This window comes from Peromyscus maniculatus, chromosome 13 (assembly GCF_049852395.1).
Source record: "Peromyscus maniculatus bairdii isolate BWxNUB_F1_BW_parent chromosome 13, HU_Pman_BW_mat_3.1, whole genome shotgun sequence".
NCBI classification, from domain to species: Eukaryota; Metazoa; Chordata; class Mammalia; order Rodentia; family Cricetidae; genus Peromyscus; species Peromyscus maniculatus.
The window spans coordinates 34,791,560-34,810,909 of NC_134864.1; the positions used below are offsets into that span (position 1 = coordinate 34,791,560).

A 19,350-nucleotide genomic window follows, 5' to 3' on the forward strand; every position below is an offset into this window, starting at 1 on the left:
ATATGAAGATCCAATTCCAATTCTTTCAAGATCTGTAAAGAATTGTGTTGGAATTTTAATGGGGATTGCATTATATCTGTAGATTGCTTTTGGTAAGATGGCAATTTTTTACTATGTAAATCTCACTGATCCATGAACATGGGAGATCTTTCCATCTTCTGATATTTTTTTAAATTTCTTTCTTCAAAGACTTGAAGTTCTTGTCATACAGGTCTTTCACTTGCTTGGTTAGAGTTACATCAAGAAAGGATTGTAGGAGTCAAAGGGGTCAAAGACACCACAAGAAAACTCACAGAATCAACTAACCTGGGCTCACAGGAGCTCACAGAGACTTAACCAAAAGGCCAGGGAGCCTGCATGGGACTGACCTAGGCATTCTGCGTATGTGTTACAGTTATGTAGCTTGGTCCTCTTGTGGGACTCCTAACAGTGTGAGCAGGGGCTGTCTCTGACTCTTTTATGGATTTTTTGTACCCTATTTCTCATACTGGGTCACCTTGCCCAGCTTTAATACATGGGGAGGTGCTTAGTCTTATTGCAACTTGATATGCCATATTTTGTTGATACTCATGGGAGAGCAGCCCTTTCCTAAACAGGAACAGAGGAGGAATGGATTGGGGGGTGGGAACAGAGGGGATAGGTGGAGGGAGGGACTGGGAAGAGAGGAGGGACGAGAGACTGCAGGATGTAAAATAAATAGATAAATAAATAAATTTATATAAAAAACCCCAGAAACTAGAGAATGGCTCTGTGGTTAAGGGAGCTTGTTGCTCTTCTAAAGGGCAAACATTTAATCCCCTTTAGTCCCCAGGACCCAACTGGGCAGCGTACAACTGCCTGTAGCTCTGGCTCTGAGGAATCTGACTCCCTCTTTCAGTCTCCATGGGAACATGCATGCATGTAGTATGCATTCACACAGACATACATACACGTCAAATAAAAATAAATATTTAAAAAAATATTTGATTCTGTGACCATCATTCTCTTGGGTAGGTATAATGTAAGAATATACATGCTTATTTAACTACAGTCTTTTCTTCTCCTTTCCCCTCTCTCTCCCTCCCTCCTTCTCCCTCCCTCCCTTCCTTCCTTCCTTCCTTCCTTCCTTCCTTCCTTCCTTCCTTCCTTCCTTCCTTCCTTCCTTCCTTTTACGGATGGAAGCCAGGGTCTCAAGGATGCTTATGAGGCAAGTGATCTAGGTGGTCCACTCTCAGCCCCCAGCTCAATCTGTCAAGACCTGGAACACTTACACCCACCTGAAGAGAAAGCCTAGCTCAGGCACAGATGGGTCTTGGGAATATGTGTGCAGCCTGGGTTTGCATGCGCTGCTGAGAACAATCAGGGAACTGAGGAAAATTGCAGATGGATACCGACAGGAATTCTAAATTGATTTTTTTTCTGTCCATTAAACATCAGAATAGCCTCATTGTATTTTCTCTCTACCTCACAGATTAAACTTTGATCTTAGAAAATAGTATGAGGGACTTAATGTTGGTATGACTTCTTATAACAAAGGCTTTTTCAGAAACCTAATTTTAGTGAACAATTGAGTTGCTTATGAAAGCACAGCAGGGGGAAGTTTTAAATTTTCCTTATACTTTATGATGTTATCTTAATTTCTTTAACATAATATATGGGTGAGGATATGAGTCCATGGAAATCATAAAGAATAGTGAGAAGTTCAAATATGCACCTTATAAAATTGGCTTATAGAATAATGTACTCTTAAAATGTCACCCACTCTTTTCTATTCAATGTAAGAATCCAATTTACATTATGGGATGGAAATGTCAGTGGAGCAGGTTGGGATTTAAAATTCTCTATACGTGACCTTGAACATGGTGGTTCTTTGATTCTGTGGTAACTTATCTACTGTAACAAAGGTTGTTAGCGAGAACCCAGGTAATATATATGAAAATATCTGCATGTTATTAAGTGCTGTGAATGCAGAAGAGTTTTTTGTTATTATATTGTATTTTATAGTTTACTATATATTATAGTATTAATGTAACTGGCCCTTCAGGCCCGCAGTTTTAAAATGTTATGAGACAAAAATTACCTTATGAGACAAATTTTAGTAAAATCAATGAGATCATAAAAAAAAGGCAAATATACTTAAGATTTTTTTAACTATGTATGTTACTTGTTTTACCTAACAGGAAGATGATGTATAGTAAATAAGGAAATACATCATAAAGTTCAATAGATTATACACAACAGACTAAGTTATGATCTGAGGGTGGTAGTGTTTGCCCAGCGTCCCAGGACTTTGGAAGGGAACAGAGCCATGGCTCACACCGAGTTTTCTGTTGATTAGAAACCTGTAAATTTCATGACCTTGTCACAGACCATCTTTAAAAGTTCCAGAAGCAGCTCAGGGCTGTCTAGCTTTCTAGAGCCTTCTCAAAGTCCCTGTATTGGCTCCCCTCTCCTTCCCACTCTTCCTTCTCTCCGGCCATCACTCCTCCTTTTTTATTCGACACCCTCTTTTCCTTCCCCTCTCCTCTTCTCCTGTGTGAACTCGACAGTGTGTATTCTTCTCTTATTTTCCGCCCCTTAGCTTTATGTTTGGTTTTGAGGATTCACAGGGGTGGGAGGTTGGGGGAGAAGGGCATTTGTCTGGTTGTGTAGCTCAGGTTGGCCCCAAACACAGTGAAGAAAGGGACAGACCTGTCTGGTGTTTTTTCTCTAAGGCCACTAGCTGCAGCATCAGCCCCCCCCCCCAAGACCTAGTAACCTCCAAAGGCTTTTCCAGATCCAATACACTGGATCCCATCCAAGGGGCCTGTTAGAATCCCCATACGAATTGAACTTAACATCCTCATGTGTCATGATACTCTCTCTGTCTCTGTCTCTGTTTCTCTCTCTCTGTCTGTGTCTCTGTCTCTCTCTCTCTCCCTCCCTTTCTCTGCTACAGTGGCACTTTGGAATTTTCTCTTGCTTTATGCTATGATCCAATCAGTCAATCATGACTGAATATTTTATTTTACTCTATTCCAAGCTTGTCACCAGAAGGTACTATGGTGGGCATGCTCTAAATTTTCGGGCTGCTGGAATGTGGTGAGAATGTGGGCAAATTTTGCCCACTCCCTCCTGGGTTTCACCAAGAGGAGACACAGGAAGAATTACATTAGATATTTCAAAAGTTGGTTTAGGCTCAGGAGGCAGTGGAAGGAAGAGCCCACCTGGAAGGCAGAACTACAAAGTGGATCTCCTTCGATCACATGGCTTAGCGCTTTCTCCACAAACACACTGCTCCTTTGAATACACCGTTGGGGGCGAGGGTCTCCCTGACTTTCATAGGAGTTCCCCGAGGCTGGATCCAATAATACCAGGTAATCATTTCTGCCTTGTAATGAACAGCAGTGAAATTTATGCACCAAATATTTTGCTAGATGCTACCCTAGGAATTAACAATGAAGACAAACATGCATGCCTTGGCTTGGTCTTAATTGCCCATCTAGATATAAGTAACTGGAGCTTCTCTCCTGCTCCCAATCTCTCCCCCATATTAAATTACAGCAAGCACTGAATCACATGTGACTAGAGCTTTTTTTTTTTTTCTGCCTAGCTCTTCCTTTTCAAACCAATCACTTTCCCCAATTTTTATTTTCTCAATTTGGCCACAGACAGCTACGGTATGTAAGGGAGCCTTCAGATGGCCCCAGAACTGGGTTCCATAGCTGGAAAAGTGGGAGGCTAAAACCTGTTTCTAGTTGCCGTTGGGTGATATTAAAAGAAACCTGATGATTGCACACTGTCGCCTTAGCAGTGGCCTTACCAGCCACACACGCCTACTGGGAGAAGTGTAAGCAAAGTGGTTTCCACCATGACACTTTGCAGCCACAAAGACAATCAGGAGACAGCACCAATGCTCCAGCTCTGAGGGACTGCGCAGGTCCACGCCACAGCAGCTCTGAGGGTCTGTGCAGGTCCACGCTACAGCTGGTCCATGCCAGCCACTACCAAGGCTCTTCTGAGCCCTTCTACCAAACAGCAGCCCTGGGTACTTGGGAAAGGTTTGCCTGGTTCTGGCCTTGGGGATCTGAATTGATTCTTGCAGTTTCTCCCCAGACATTCCTCACTCACGCGCGCTCGTGCGCGCACGCACGCACGCACGCACGCACGCACGCACGCACACACACACAGACACAAAATGAAAGAAGGTAGTTGGTGTAGCAGGAGAAGCAGGCTACATATGGGAGTGCTCGCTGAGCGAGCGTCAAGGGAACCTCACACATGCCCTCTGCAAAAGCGCAACATTCAAATATCTTTTGTCAGTTTTGCCCTACAAACCAATCAAAAAAACCAACCCACTGTGGGAAAGAAAGCCCGAGGAATGGAATCCAGGTTGGGATCTGTTTCCCAAGAGACACAGCGAACAAGTCACCTCTGTAGGTGACTCAGCTTGTCAGGAGGCCATCAATTCTGCTCTCAGGCACACCCTTGTAAGTCCAGGTGAGTCAGGTCACTTAATACTGTTTCTCTTTATGAGGATGTTTGGTTCACATAAGAAAAGGGGATGAGGTAGTTACGTCTGCATCCTAGATGCTCCCCCACCCCCACCCCCACACCGTTTTGTTGTAAACATTATTTAGGAATGGGGTAGAAGTGCAACTGAGTCCTGGGCAGCCATTATTAAGTATGAAAAGCACCTCAATGAGCATTGACATTATCCCCTCACGCTGTGGGTAGAACGCCTTCATCCTATGTTATGCTCAAGTAAAGATGGCAAGTTCTGTGATCACGGGTGGTACCACAGAGACATTTCTGCAGGAAGCTCTGGGAGTGTATGAAAACAGAAGGTATATCCTGAGGGCTGGAGGCAGATTAACCAGCTCAGTTGATAGTGCTCACCCAGCTTGTACAAAGCCCTGGATTCCATCTCCATGGCTGCATAAACTGGGTATGATGGTACACGCCTGCACTGGTACTTGGGAGGAGGAAGAAGAGGCAGTCAGATCAGAAATTCAAGATCATCTTTGACAGCATTGTGAGTAGAGGCCAATATTGGATACATGAGACTCCAGCTAAGAAAAAAGAGAAAGAGAAGCAATAATGGAATGGACAGAGATCTGCCTGCCTCTGCCTCCTGAGTGCTGGGATTAAAGGTGCGCACCACCACTGCCTGGCTGTTTTTTTTTAAGATTTTATTTTTTAATGTACTTTATATATATGAGTGCTCTGTCTGCATGTAGGCCTGCATGACAGAAGAGGGCATCAGATCCCATTATAAAAGATTGTGAACCACCAGGCACTAGGAATTGAACTCAGGACCTCTGGAAGAGCAGCCAGTGCTCTTAACCCCTGAGCCATCTCTCCAGCCCTCCACAGCATTCCTTCTTGAACTCTCAGCAGCCGTGGCAATCTGCACAAGACTGAGTCCATCCTCACCCTCTCATGGAGTGTGGAGGGAAGGACTCAGGAGGCCCCACACTACCCCAGCTTGAGAAGGCCGCTGAGCCTGATCACTGGCCGTAGAATGAATAACTCTAGAGTTGGGAGTGACAGGGTACCATTTCATCTTGAGAGAGAAAAAAATGTGCACGTTTCTAGTCGCTGATTTTACTTTGTAGACAAGGGAAAGTCCGTGTGAGAAGGAGTGAGCCTGCCGCACAGAATCAAGTCACCAAGGAGTGGGAAAACAAGTCACAACTCAAGCTCTCCTCCGTGGCCAATGGCCATGTCATAAAACCTTTGTTTTGCATGACAAGCGCTGAATCAGAGGTCCCTGCCATTTAGTTCAAGGGTTGCCATGGGGAGGCATGCAGGGCCTTGAGCATCTTAGACATGGGCTTGGCAGTCACTGGCAGAGCCAGAGTTTAATAGGCAATGGGCCTAGAGCTAAGGTAAGAAGACACTTTGATGGTGGTGTCTATCTGCGGTGGAATGCACAGTTCCTTGGCAAGATAAGGATAATCATGAGGAACACTCAGCATGTCTCAGGTACTAAGACCCTGGGGTGCTGATTACAGTCTTTAGAGACATAGTACCTAATGCCATGACCATGAATGTTGAATTCCTGGAGGGCCAAAGTCCTTGAAGACTAACCTTCCCGCAACCAAATCATAAATTGAACGATGAAATTCCCAAGTTTTGAAATCCTTCAAGTAGTCATTCCCATTTTGAGTCAAAAACAAAAGAAGGGGAGAAAAGGCTGTGTAATCGTGGCAACAAGGGAGCTGGAGAGATGACTCAGCGGTTAAGAGCACTGGCTGCTCTTCCAGAGGTCCTGAGTTCAATTCCCAGCAACCACATGGTGGCTCACAACCATCTGTAATGAGATCTGGTGCCCTCTTCTGGCATGCAGATATACATGCAAACAGAGCACCCATACAAAAAAAAAAGTGACAACAAATAGAATTCTGTGCTTTGGTTGTACACCAGAGTTGTATGCCATGTAAGGTGAAATGGATACCCAGAAACCTGGTGTCTTGGCCAGTGTTCTATTGCTGTGAAGAGACACCATGACCAAGTCAACTATTATAAAAAAAATCTTTTAGCTCAGGGCTTGCTTATAGTTTCAGAGAGCTAGTCCAGTATCATCATGGCAGAAAACGTGGCAGCATGCAGGCAGACATGGAACAGTAGGTGCGAACTACATCCTGATCCATCGGCAGAGAAAGACTAAGCATTCAAACGCATGAGCCTATGGGGACCATTCTTATTCAAACCACCACACCTTGAAGGGTGGTATTTTAGGTGTCTATCTCTTTCTAGAGGAAATTAACAACATGGGTTAGTTAGCCAAGTAGTGGCCAGCTTTGAAATGGACGGCATATACGCCAAGCATCTGTAAGTCCCATTGTTCTCCAAGTTCAAGTGTATGGAGCATTTTGATGATGGCTGAAGCGAGATGCAGATGAAAAGCACAAGACATTATTCCCACCAAAGCTCAATTAGTTATGACCTTTGACATGTCACATATTACATCATGCTTGCCTTCCAAAATGCCCTTCATCAGAGAACAGGCAGGATTCAATAAGCTCGAAGTCCTTAAAAATCCATGTTATTTGTTATGTGTTCCAAATGCATTTAATGCGCCACTGTTTGTGGTTAGTTGATTGGCTGCTGAAGGAGGTACCTTCATATGCAGAAAAACCAGCACCCCTGTAGTTTCGTAACGGACAGCTCTTCCAAAACTCGACCCATTGTTGCTTTCAACGCCCAATTAGATCCAGAAATCCTAGAACTTACCGTGCGTTGATAACTTAAAGCTAAGCAGCTGGCGATTGGGGAGACTTATCAGTCTGTGAAGCGTTTGCTGTACAAGCATGAGGCTGTGAGGTCTCCAGAGCCCAAGGTAGGCATGATGGTGTGCACTTGTCATCTCCATACTGAGGAGGTTGAGACAGGAGGATTCCTGGGGCTTGTTGGCTAGTGAGTCGAGCTGAATGGTGAGCTCCAGGTTATGTGAGAGATCGTGCCTGAAAGAGTAAGATGAACAAAGATAGAATTAGATGCCCAGTGTCAAACTCTAGCAGGCACACATGCACACATACCCACACTGTAGTTGCCCATGTATATAGCACATGTAAATGGCAGAGAAGCACCTTGTGAATGCTTACTTCGTAGCTGGAGAGTTTTCTCTCTGGGTCCTGCCAAGCCCCAGAAGTCTGACAGCCCACTTATAAAATAAACACACAGACGCTTATATTATTTAAACTGTTTGGCCTAGTGGCTCAGGCTTCTTGTTAACTGTTCTTATATCTTAAATTAACCCATTTCTATAAATCTGTACCTTGCCACGTGGCTCGTGGCTTACCGGCATCTTCACATGCTGCTTGTCCTGGCAGTGGTGGCAGTGGCTGGCAGTGTCTCCCTGCCTCAGCCTTCCACTTCCCAGAATTCTCTTCTTTGCTTGTCCTGCCTATATTTCCTGCCTGGCCACTGGCCAATCAGCATTTTATTTATATAGAGTGATATCCACAGCATTACTTGACTCAATTACTTGATTTGATCTTTGCAGTGAAAATAAGTTTCCTCTGAGATTCTAAACCATAAAGACAAATTTGGAATTGGGTGTGGTTAAGGCTTCCAACTGGAACATTTGAGGTAAATGCAAGCAAGTTTTATGGTTTTTTTTTTCCACTCACCCCAATGTGTCTGGCAGAAAGTTTGGGTGAGCTGATTGCACCCGAGATACAGCAGTGAGGAAAACAGGTTTAAAAGTGTGTCACTTGTCTGCAGTGACAGCCCTTCATCTGATGCAATTCCAAGAGCCTCAGTGAGATTGCATGGCATTTACCTGGAGAAACCAGGGAACTTACTGCCTTGTTTGAAAATAATTACAGGCATGGCTGGGTGCAAAAATCCTTGCTGTTGTTTGCCGTTCAAAATCAGTATTTTTTTCTGCCACATGGGATGAACTCTTACCTGCCTGAAACAGCCCAGAAGGAAAGCCCAGAAGCTGGGAGAATGAGCAGAAATATGCTCGTCAGTGAACATCAGACCACTGGGGAGTTCTGGCAAGATCTGTATCTGGTAGGAAATTAATGTTAATATATTCTTTTTATTCATCACAAATTCACTCTAAAGTAGGGGAAACAGAAACCCATGGAGGCAATCAAATTACATAATAGAAGGATAAGAAAATCTCTGAGTCCTTTTGCTAATTTCTATAGTGAGAGCTGAACTGCAAGTCCAGGAAACATTACGCTATCACAAGACCAGGTTAGTCGGCACCAGACACAAGTGGCCCACAGATGTGACTGTGTTGTACAGATATAAAGGACCTCATTGCTCTCTCAGGAGGCTGTGTGCAGCCAACACTCAGGATTCTATTGCAGCAGAGGTGCCTTCTCGAATGGCAAATGACTTATCTAAGTTAATGAAGAAAGTGTTAGTTACTCTAGAAAGAACAATTTTTAAGTCTTTGTAAATACTGAAACTAACATCAGAAGACTTGGTTGTATGTTGTAAAGAAATGTAAAAGAGATGAGGGGAAAATAACCAAGCTGGATTCCATCAGCAGTGAGGAAAACTCTTCCCAAATTGACTTTTCTCAGACCTTCTGCATCAACCAGGCTTTCCTGTAATACACCATATTTATTTTGAGCATCTATTTGATTCTTCTAAAGGGCGATGAGATCATAAAGGCCAAAGATTATCATTTTAATATTTCTATATTTATCTACTATGGTTTTAATATGGTAGGCCCCCCACAGACTCATGTGTTGACTACTTTGTCCCCAGCACGGATGAGGGGGGAGCCAGGCCACTGCAGTAGATCTTCACAGCTCCTATTGTATGAAGTCGCTTGTTACAAAAAAGCCAGTGCCAGACTTGTCCCATGTGGGGAAATCCCAAGATCATGACCGATAGGGGCTGTCCAAATCAATAGAGCCTGAGATCAGGACAGCGACTCACCCAAGAGTTGGTCCAGTTCTAGATGCCTAAACTAAGGACCAAGATTATTCTGAAAGATCTATATATAAAATCATCTAGGGCGGGAGAGATGGCTCAAAGGTTAAGAGCACCGGCTGTTCTTCCAGAGATCCTGAGTTCAATTCCCAGCAACCACATCTTGGCTCACAACCATCAGTAATGAGATCTGGTGCCCTCTTCTGGCCTGCAGGGACGCGTGCAGGCAGACGGAGAGGTAGGACAGCAGCGGCAGTGAAGGGGTAAGGTTTTTAGCTCTTAGCTATTGCTCTGACCTGTTGGCTTTTAACTCTGTATTTGACTCTGTGTTTCTTATTTAACAAGATGGTTACATCTACAACACTATATGCATAATAAATAAATAAATCTTTAAAAAAATCAATAATCCAGTCAAGTGTCAGTAGTAGGTTCCCCTCCAAGATCCATGGCCTTCCTAGCACCAAGTGGTTGGCTAAGCTTCTAGTACCAGGCACCATGTCCTCCATATTGGCCTTATGTCCATTTAGACAGCTATTGGTTACTGCCAAGGTATGTGTGCCATGACTGAAACTTTAGGTATATCTTGCCATACTGGACATTGTTGTGTTCATGGGCATCACAGCTGGATAGGTCTATTAACAGCTTGTATAGCACCTTCTGATACTTTGAGAGGTAAACTGCAGGAAGGAGGCTCTCAGGTTAGATTCAAGGAGAATATTTAGAGTCTTATATCTGAAGTGTGTGATACCTTCAGCAACAGGGACATACCCTCAACCCCTGAGAGGCAGCCAGCCAGCCAAGGGCAACATCAATAGCCTATGTTGTTTGGGGAGTCATTTGAACTATGGTAACCAACAACTCAAATGGAAATTCATCATGTAGGGAGAGTTTTCCTGTCCCAACTGCCTGCTCCAAAATAACCACTCAGAGGCCTATATTAATCACAAATGATCGGCCAATAGCTCAGGCTTGTTACTAGCTAACTCTTACATTTAGATTAACACATTTCTATTATTCTATGTATTGCCATGTGGCTCATGGCTTTACCTGTCCTCTAGTATGCCTTGCTTCCTGGGCTGCTGGTTGGCATCTCCCCTGACTCTCCTGACTCTGCCCTTCTTCCTCCCATCATTCTCTCTGCATCAGGCTGTCTTGCCCAATCTCTTCTTGCTCTGCTATGAGCAAATCAGTTTTTTATTAACAATGAGCATAATCCACAGCATCCTCTCATCTGGTCCTGCAATTTTTGTTAGTCTATGGCTCTTCTAGGGAACGATGTCAGCCCAAATTCCATAATTTCATATATACATGTATATAGACAAAATTCTAAATGGTCTTATTAAACAAGAAACACAGAGCCAAATACAGAGTTAAAAGCCCAAGAGATCAGGGCACTAGCGAAGAGCCAAGACAACCTTTAGCTTACCACTTGGCTGCCGTCCTTCCCCGAGAGAGAGACCTTCTTCCTGTGTGACTTGCTTTCCTTTTCTGCCTTCTCATTGGCTCTAAGCCCAGCCACATGACTTCCTCGTCACTGCCTGTCTATACAGATCTCCAGGTCTCTATGGTTGGTACTGGGATTAAAGGCGCATGTCACCACACTTGGCTGTGTCCTTGACCACACAGAGACTCTGCCTGCCATGTGATTGGATTAAGGGCATGTGCTACCACTGCCGGACTTCTGCTTAATGGCTCACTTTTTACCTCTGATCTCCAGGCAACTTTATTCATTAACATACAAATAAAATCAAATTTCAGTACAAATAAAATATCACCATACATGTATATATAACATGCAATCTGCTTATATGTACTATATGTAACTTTATTTTACCAGACCAATATAATGCCTATTTGCATTCTGAAACTTACCTTTAAGTTTCTACCCTCCCCCCCCCAGGAGCTTTGCTTTCCCACAGATGGAGACCATTACAGGAAACCACAATGCAGGGATCAACCGGTGGTGGGAAACCCAGCCGGAATAGGTATATCTACAACGCACCTCCTGCTCCTAAGGTTCAAGGAACATACCTCCAAAGAGCAGAAAGACTGTCAGGGCAAGAGATAAGGAAGTCTGCAGGGAGACTGTGTCCCTTAGAAAGGACAGGGAAGCTACACTCTTGCTACCTCAAAAGTATGGCTGCTGAAACAAGACCTGGCCCATGACACCACCAGGTAGACACGATAGAATGGTAGGAGGAAATCTCAGGATGTCAAAATACTATAGGCAGCTAGTGACTGCTGAGAGAAGGATGGCTGCTCTGCAACAGGGTGAGTTCCCTAACTGGTTATCCAATACAAAATGAGCACTGGCATCATATAATCACACACACACACACACACACACACACACACACACACACGCACACGCACACGCACACGCACACATGCACACACAAGCTACGCTAAATGGACTCAGCAAATGGTATTTATATGTTCATGCATCTATGTAATAGTAATAATCAAAGGAAAAGAGGCCATCAATTTGAGGGGGGGGGCGGTGAAGGGGGTGTTGGAGGGAGGGAAGGGGAGGGGGAAGTGATGTAATTATATATTTTAATTAGTACATAAAAATTGAAGAATTCATGGACTTCCTGTAGGTCAGTGTTCAGAAAATACTCATGTAGCGGATTCAATTTCCTTGAAAAATGTCTTGACTTTCACAGGGAAAGGTGTTAAAAATCAGTCCACACACTCTCGCTTTTTCATTACGTAGTCGCAGGTTCCCCGGGCGCTGCGAGCAGCATCTGCAGTAAATGAGCGGGATCCTATCGCCACCTTGTGGGCAACCATGGAAAAAGCGTTTTCATTCTGAGCTATGATGTAATTCCTTTAACGATGGATTCCTTTCTGTCATTCGCATTCGATACGTTCTTTCACGACGTGGTTTGTTTTTCGACGCACATCTGCAATAGTTTTTTTTTTTTTAAGTAAATTAAAAAACACAACTTTAATTTCCAAAGGGCAAAGCGGGACCCACTCAAAGTTATTAAAAGCCAGGCTTCCTCCAGCCCGCATCTACTCTTCAGGGCTAAATTCAGTAGCTTTGGTTTTTCTATTGCCAAAATGAGCCAGACACTTGCTAGATGGACTGGGAGAGACCCAGACAGTTTAAGACATTATTTCACAGGTAAATATTTTAAATTTCTTCGAGACTGACTGTCAGGAAGACAGCTTATGTACCTCTCATTTTGACTCAGCTTATTTAGGACAGGGCAGAAGAGAGGATCATTATAACATCAGGCTACACATTTTGAAAACCTTGTGTAGAGAGAACACTCCCAACCACTGGAAATTAAAACAAACACCGATTTTTTTTTTTTTAAAAAAAAAACCACCCCAAATATTTCATTGATTGAAACTAACATTTGTAAAGTTTTTTTTTATTTTTAAAGATTTATTTTATTATACTTGGCTACATAAAGCCATGTTTTATGGAAATACGTAATATACTTTGAGTACATTCTCAGTTTCTTTTTTTAATGCTTTGTAAAGTAGCTTTGGTTTCCCAAACTGGAAAGTTCTAGATTGTAAAGTTTACCCACCCCTGTGCAATTCCCACTGGAGTTTTTACATTTTTATTTATTTTTTATATTTTACTTTAAATGTGTATATGTCTGTGGGTTGGTACATGCATATGGATGCAATATCTACAGAGGACAGAAGAGGGCGACAGACTCCCTGAGGCTGGAGTCACAGACACCTGTGAGCTGTGGGTTGGGGACTCTGAGGCAGGAACCTGGTCCTCTGTAAGAGCATCAGGGGCTCTTAATCACTGACCCTTCTCTCCGGCCTCCTCACTGACTTCTGTCATCAGTTATCACATTGCCTGTGTAACGACAAAGTGCCTCTACGGGCTGCCTGTGGGCTTCCATGACAACACTTGGCTAAGAGGTCACCCTTGGAATATTCTTGATCTTTCGCCATTCCTAATTTGATGCTTTTTGTCCCTGTCATACCCTTTCATCTCCAACACCCATAACATCTTCCCTTTAAAAATTAGTGTATATTAGTTGTACAGAATAGTGGATCTCATTACAAGATTTCATACATGTATATAAGGGGCTTTGAACATACTTATTAGCCTATACCCTCTCTTGTCACCTACTCCATCCCCTCAACATGTTTTCCTTCTCCTTTCACATAAAAGTATAGATTTGACCTAGGAGATGTCTTGTTAGTGTTTCTATTGCTGTGAAGAGACCTCATGGCCACAGCAACTCTTACAAAGGAAGATTTCATTGGGGTGGCTTACATTTCCAGAGGTTTATTCTATTCCTATCATGGTATGACATGGTAGCGTGCAGGCAGACATGGTGCTGGAGAAGTAGGTGAGTCCTACATCTTGACCCGCAGGCAGCAGGAAGTGGTCTGAGATACTGTGCTGGAGCACGGGGGACCTCAAAGCCCACCCTCACAGTGACACACTTCCTCTAACAATGCCACACCTACTCCCACAAGGCTACACCTCCTAATACTGCCACTTCCTATGAACTTATGGGGGCCAATGACATCCAAACAACCACAGGAGATAAACGTGATTTTGTTTTGTTTTGTTTTATTTTGTTTTTGTTTTGTTTTGTTTTATTTTGTTTTGTTTTGTTTTTTGAGACAGGGTTTCTCTGTGTAGCTTTGGAGCCTTTCCTGGATCTCACTCTATAGCCCAGGCTGGCCTCAAACTCATGGAGATCTGACTGTCCCAGCCTCCCGAGTGCTGGGATTAAAGGCGTGCGCCACCACCACCATCCGACTGTGATTTTTTTTTTCTTTTTGAATTTGTCTTAACCGAGTTAACATGAGAATCTCTAGTTCCATTCATTTTCTTGCAAAGGACATGATTTCATCCTTCTTAATGGATAAATACTATTATAGGTGTGTGTGTGTGGTGTGTGTGTGTGTGTGTGTGTGTGTGTGTACATGTGTGCCACATTTCTTTATCTATTCATCTATTAATGGACACCTTGGCTGATTCTATAATCCGCTACTGTGAATAGTGCCAAAGTAAACATGGAAAGCTGTTGTGCCATCTTTTCATGATACATTTGCAGTGTTGAATTATACTAGCAGATCTCATAAATGCTGAGACTTCCCTCTGTGAGATGTGGCTCACCTGGTCACTAGGTACTGTCAGAGTGCTGATAAAATCATCTGCCTGGTATTTTATGGTATTTGTAATTAAAACTGCAATTTCTTTCCTCCTGGGCTCTCTTTGTTGGGTTTTGGTATTATATGGGATTTCTTCCTCTGCCCTGGAATAATGTGAACCACATTGGAATGATCTCTTTCCTAAATAGTTCATAGAATTATCATGTCCTCTCTGTACTGTTTGTTCTTTCTTCGTAGTCTCTGATAATTTTATAGCTCCATCTTCTGTGTCATCCCCTTCAGTAATGCCTACTTCTTGACAGCATTATTCATTATGAATGGGCTCTAAAAACTGTTTTGCTTAGATTTGAGGCCAGCATTTCTATAATCTCAAAGCGTGTTTGCATCCAGTTTGTTTCTTCATTTTGTGTCCCGCTGTGGGATGTCTTTCTGTATGTTGTGAATATGTGATGCTCTGATGGGTTGATAAATAAAACGCTGATTGGCCAGTAGCCAGGCAGGAGGAATAAGCAGGGCAAGCAGACGAGGAGAATTCTGGGAAGAAGAAGGGCTTAGGAGGAGTCGCCATTCAGACACAGAGGAAGAAAGATGACAAGGCAGAATTGGGAAAAGGTACCAAGCCACATGACTAAACATGGATAAGAATTATGGGTTAATTTAAGTGTAAGAGCTAGTCAATATTAAGCCTGAGCTAATGGCCAGGCAGTTATAATTAACATAAGCTTCTGAATGATTATTCTACAAGTGGGCCATGGGACTGCAGGGGCTTGGCAGGACCAGAGAAAACTTCTGGCTACAGTGTACTTTCTATTCTTCTTTCTTGCTTGCATTAGGTCAGTGTTTTACTTTGGCACTACTGAATTGTGGGGCCCAACTCTCTAATTTTGTGTTTGGAGGGGGTTATGTTGGCATTGCAGTGTGTTTTTCTGCATTCTTAGCCTCCATCCACCAGATGCCAACTGCAACCTTTTTCTCCAATTTTTGACAAAATTCCTCCGGATGTTTGAAATGTCTCCTGGAAATACAAGGAGGTAAAGAAAAACCACAGATCAGGCGATCATTTATTTTGACTTTAAAAATAAAGTGCACTTTGTAGCTTGTCAAGAGAAAGCTCTTGTGTCCATTTTTGGTTCTGTTTCTATTCAGGATCAACTTTGTTCCTTTTCCAGCTCCCTTGGCTCCCTTGCGTGTGTCCTGGATGCCTGGGTGGCACTCTCTGCATGTCCCCCCCTTACTGGCTCAGCCACTCATGGTGTCAGGTGGGATTCACAGGCCTCTGCACCCTGCAGCTCTGCACATGCTCAGAAAGCATTCTGTGCACACAGGGGGTCCTGACCTGGCCTGTAGATACTTCATCAATTCATGCCGTGCCTTGCTGGCTCTTTTTGGGGTGCTTCCCTCTCTCCATGATTCAGGTTTTACTATCTCCTCTTTTCCTCAAAGATGGAGTTACCATTTTCCTTAATTTTCTTAGTTTACTCAGCCTATTTCACAGCTGAGATAGAGCCAAGGCACTATAATCTACCAGTTAATAAAAATTCCATGCCATACTAATTGCTGGACTAGGTCAGATCTGCACCAACTCTATTGCTGGCTGGCAGTTTTCTGTATGTGTGTGTTCAGTTTGTTGGAATAGTGACTTTTAATGTCACTTGCTGAACTTCAATCTTTCTTTCTTTCTTTTTTTAATTAAAAAAAAATTTTTTTGAGACAGGGTTTCTCTGTGTAGTTTTGGTGTTTGTCCTGGATCTCGCTCTGTAGACCAGGCTGGCCTCAAACTCACAAAGATCTGCCTGGCTCTGCCTCCCGAGTGCTGGGATTAAAGGCATGCACCATCGCCACCCTGCTAACTTCAAACTTTCTTAACTGCATCTGCATCTTTATTTTGACCAACTCAAATGTGTATCCATCGTTATGAGAAAAAAATTAATGAGTCCCAATAGCATGCTTTGCTTTATAATAACACTTTTCTTTCCATTGTGATATTTCATAAACAATGAAGAGTACTGTGAGCCCGGTGGCCCTGCCCCTCTAGGGATTGGAGATGACAGCCTGCTAACATGGTGGTCCAGGAGCATTTCTTGGGAGATATACCCTGTGCACTTGGGGCCCACTGCTTTGTGCATAGACATAGATTCTGTGGACACAGCTGGGTGTATTTGTTACTTTTCTCACCATTGTGACCAAATCCCTGATAATAATCAACCTAAGGAACAAAGAATTTCTTCTGGCTTATAGTTTGAGAGGCATGCAGTTCACCATGGTAGGGAAGGTGTGGTGATGGCTCTGAGACAGGGTGGGGTGGGGCGAGCAGAGGCGGCTGGTTCCATCACATTCACAGTGAGGAACCAGAAGATAGGTGAACGCTGCTGTTTGGCCTGTTTCTCTTTCCCACTTTATTCTGTCGGGGACGCCAGCCCGTTAAATGACCTGTATCGAGAGTGTTTTGCCTTCTCTGATAACCACCCCTGAAGCGTCCTCATAGACACCCTCCAAGAGGACCCTAACACCCTAGGCATTTCTTAATCCAATCAAGTTGTCAGTCAAAATTAGCCATCACCCTGACCACCTGTGACACTGATGAGGTTTTTTAAACATTCTCCAAATAAAATATACCTTCATGTTCCTAAACTGTAGTCTCAGGGTCAAAACCGAAACTTAAAGTGACTTGTACCCTCTGTTGGAATTCTCTACCGTTAAGCTGAAAAGAATTGAAATGAAGGAAATTTCAAGTCTGGAGATCCCGCCACTCGGAGGCAGTAGTGACCATTCTATTAAAAGCAATCTGTCATTGTGACATGTCCTATCAACTTTTGACTTGTAGCAGCAACCTGAGAGCAGAGGAAAGAGATTCATTTGTTCTAGAAGATTTTCCTCTTCTGTCATGCTATTATTACATATTATATGAAGGGAAATCATGATTTTAAAAACTCCTTACTTACAGTTAAGTATAACTATATGAAATCAGACAAAGCGATTATGAAGTGCTTCTGGAAGTTGTAAAAATATCAAAATTTTATTCAAAGTCTTTTAATCTCATTTTCTCGAGAGGCATGCATTGTTAACATGCTGAAGATTTGATTAATGTCATTGAAACGGATCTTCATTATGAGTCATGACTCTTGATACTGTTTAAAAGCGAGGAGCTATTAATAACTTAAGCTAATAACACGGGTCTTTCTCTAGCTTCAGAAAAGATGTGACTATGGAACTCCAAGTCACTAACTCTTTGACGATGTGGTGACAGTCCGATGTTTTCATCAGCTTAATCTCTCCTCCTTGGAAATGTTGATCAGCTCCTGGGTGTTGCTGAGATCTTGATAGTCTCTACATGTGTGAAGAGTCAGATTTCTGTATTGTTCTTGAACAAGCTGTGTTGAGGAAATTGACACAGGCTGATGAGTTCTGACATGAGGACTGTGATGGTTGGATGTAAAATGTCCCATGTGGATGCCTGTGTTTAAACACCTGGTTCACTGATGGCTTCCCTGTTTGGGGAGACTTTGGAAGGTGGGGTCTTGCTGTAGGAAGTGGATCTCTGGGGAGTGGGTGGGCCTTGAGGATGACATTGGGCCTTCCCTTCTGTCCGGCATTGATGTATCACTAATAACCAACTGTCCTGCACCTCTTTATTAAAATTCTCCTAGGGGAAAGGAGTCTCAACATATGCTAACAGCTGCCTCTTGGCTTCTGAGTCAAGCCTGTGTTAAGTGGCAGGCCACCTGCCCATCTGCTGTCACACAAAATGTACTTTTCCTATCTCAAAGTGTATATATCCAAGGACTTGAAGACCATGACTTCAGCAGAGACCACAGAGCTCACCGCAACATGTGGGCCATGCTATTAGCTCTTAAGCAGATTCCTTAGCATGTGGTTGAAAACAAAAATGCCCTACTTGTTTCCTGAAATTGTGGACAGCAGTGCACCAATCCAAGCTAAAGCTGGCAGGGGAATAGTAGACGCAGGACAGCATTTCTGTAATGGATGAACACCAAGAAGCTGATGGTCTCTCACAGGCCCATCCAACCTGACCTGTGTCTATTCTACCCACCCACCCCTGCCCGCCCCCCAACCAGGTGATAATAGCTCCAGGAGAGACAGCCAGGCCACACTCAGCTAACAACTGTTGCTCAGCTAACTCTGTCAGCTTATATTATGGTTTCAGTGTAGCTTTGTAGACCCATTTCTACAAACAACCAGCTGAGCTGCCTTTCAGATGAGCTATCTCCACTACGATGTGAGCACTGAAATCAACCACAACTTAGAATTTCCAGATCAATGAAACAAAGGCTTTATTTTTTAGACATGTCACTGTCCGCTTTTAATTATCATTTATGCAACCTACAGTAATTAGCTATGTTATGGCTAGTTATTCATAATGAATATATCGTCTTTTACTGGGATAGCCATACAACTTCAAATCAGATGACTAGTTCAACTAGTTCAATGATGCACATTATATTTAAATGTTTTGAATGTATATTCAATAGCGCTGCGTTTCTGGTATGTGAAAGCTTTGCAATATGCTTGTTTTTAATCTCAGTCTGTAAAGCCCTTGGATTAAATCTTTGGTTTCTTGTCTCTTTCACAAAGCAGAGCTGTGTTCCAGTTGGTAAATCCATCAGGACTTCCAGAATATGTCTGTACTTGTGGTGGTTTGAATGGAAATGGCCCCCATAGGCTCATGGGGAGTGGCATTATTAAGAGGTATGGCCCTGTTGGAGGAAATGAGTCACTAGGGGGTGGGCTTGAGGTTTCAGAAGCTCAAGCCAAACCCAGTGTCACTCTCTCTTCCTGCTGCCTGGGGATCCAGATGTAAGCCACCCCCAATTAAATGTTTTCCTTCATAAGAGTTGCCACGATCATGGTGTCTCTTCACAG

The 19,350-nt window shown here is 43.3% G+C and overlaps 1 long non-coding RNA gene across 1 annotated transcript in view; it reads left to right on the forward strand.

The window, feature by feature from the left end:
- Positions 1 to 5,307: 5,307 nt before the first annotated feature.
- The window catches only part of LOC102915734 (uncharacterized), a 29,091-nt gene continuing 15,048 nt past the window's right edge, over positions 5,308 to 19,350 (forward strand). The window contains exon 1 of the long non-coding RNA XR_013044057.1: positions 5,308 to 5,946. This is a non-coding gene — a long non-coding RNA (uncharacterized LOC102915734). The remainder of the gene's footprint in view (positions 5,947 to 19,350) is intronic.